The following is a 1,428-nucleotide window of genomic DNA, read 5'->3' as shown; positions in this document are numbered from 1 at the left end:
GTTTTGGCATTTTTTTTATGCTTCCATTGTAGAATTATTATAACAAGCCTAATGTGTATGGGCTTTAATGATTGAAGAAAGGTCGGTAATTTTTATGGAGTCATTAGAGTCCATTTTAGGTTGTAATTGGTCTAAAATGGAAGAGAAAGGAAGCTGAATCGAAGAAGAAGATGGAAGAGGTGGTTCGTGTGTTTTTTCTGCCGTTCGGGTAAGGTTCAATGTTTTTAGGGGTTGGTTCACCCAGTTTGTGATCCTCGAAAGCCGTTCAAGTTATTTTTAATTATTAATGTAATAATTTAGTTAATTGCTTGCTTTAAAATGCTAAAAACTATCCACTTTAGTGTGTTTAATTAATTATGCATTATAAATGTATGTTTTAATTAAATAGAAAATGTATATGCATAAAGTATGTCATATAGATTTAAAATCCCCACCATAGGCTAAGCATGTTTCATGCATTCCAAGTATGTTATAAGTGTTATAATGTATACTATGCATGTTGAGGGTTCCATGAGTGATAGATATAAATTGTTATATTATTGCATGGAATGGATGATTATGTAATCGTTATATAAAGCATGTTAGTGCATGTTATAGGTTAATTTCAATGTCATAAAACGAGATAGACGTTAAAATCTATAATAAAGATAAATGCATGCTCACTTAGGGTTTAGAACCAAGCACGATCAATTTTAATACTTAAAATAGGTCGATGTCTTATAAAATTGCGGTTACAAGAAAGCTCACCTGGCACGATCTTGTCTAAGGCTGGAGGTACTTAAGTTGACGGTTTATGGAACACCTACTACCTGGAGATCGGACCAGTACTAGAGCTTAGTTAGCCAAGTTTCATGAGCATGCTTGAGTGATATAAGTTTTAGAAAAATCATGTAACGATCCAAAAAAAAATAATAATAAGAAAATTAACTATAACCCTTTGTCTAACTAATCCTAATCAGATCTCTTGTTACCTACTCATTTATTTAGATTTTGCTTATCAGGTTACAGGAAATTAACTATAATCAGATCTCTTGTTACCTACTCATTTATTTAGATTTTGCTTATCAGGTTACAGGAAATTAACTATAACTGAGGGTAATATTACCTACTCATTTATTTAGATTTTGCTTATCAGGTTACAGGAAATTAACTATAACTGAGGGTAATATCTGTCCATAAAAAACAATACAGAACAGAGGTAGAAAATGGAAGATAAGAAGTAAATACACGACAGAGAGAAAGAAAGGATTCTGTTTAAAAAAAATATTAAATTATCGAAAGGAAAGATTTTTTGGAAGAAAAATTTATCTGTGATATTTTTGAAATACAAAGAGAAGACTAGAGAGAGGCCAGAATATTGTTAACAAAATCAAAAGAAAATATATATATATATATATATATATATATATATATATATATATATATATA

Source organism: Cucurbita moschata, unplaced genomic scaffold (genome assembly GCF_002738365.1).
Source record: "Cucurbita moschata cultivar Rifu unplaced genomic scaffold, Cmos_1.0 Cmo_Scf00071, whole genome shotgun sequence".
Lineage (NCBI taxonomy): Eukaryota > Viridiplantae > Streptophyta > Magnoliopsida > Cucurbitales > Cucurbitaceae > Cucurbita > Cucurbita moschata.
The sequence above is the reverse complement of the archived record's forward strand: the minus strand, read 5'-3'. Positions refer to the sequence as shown.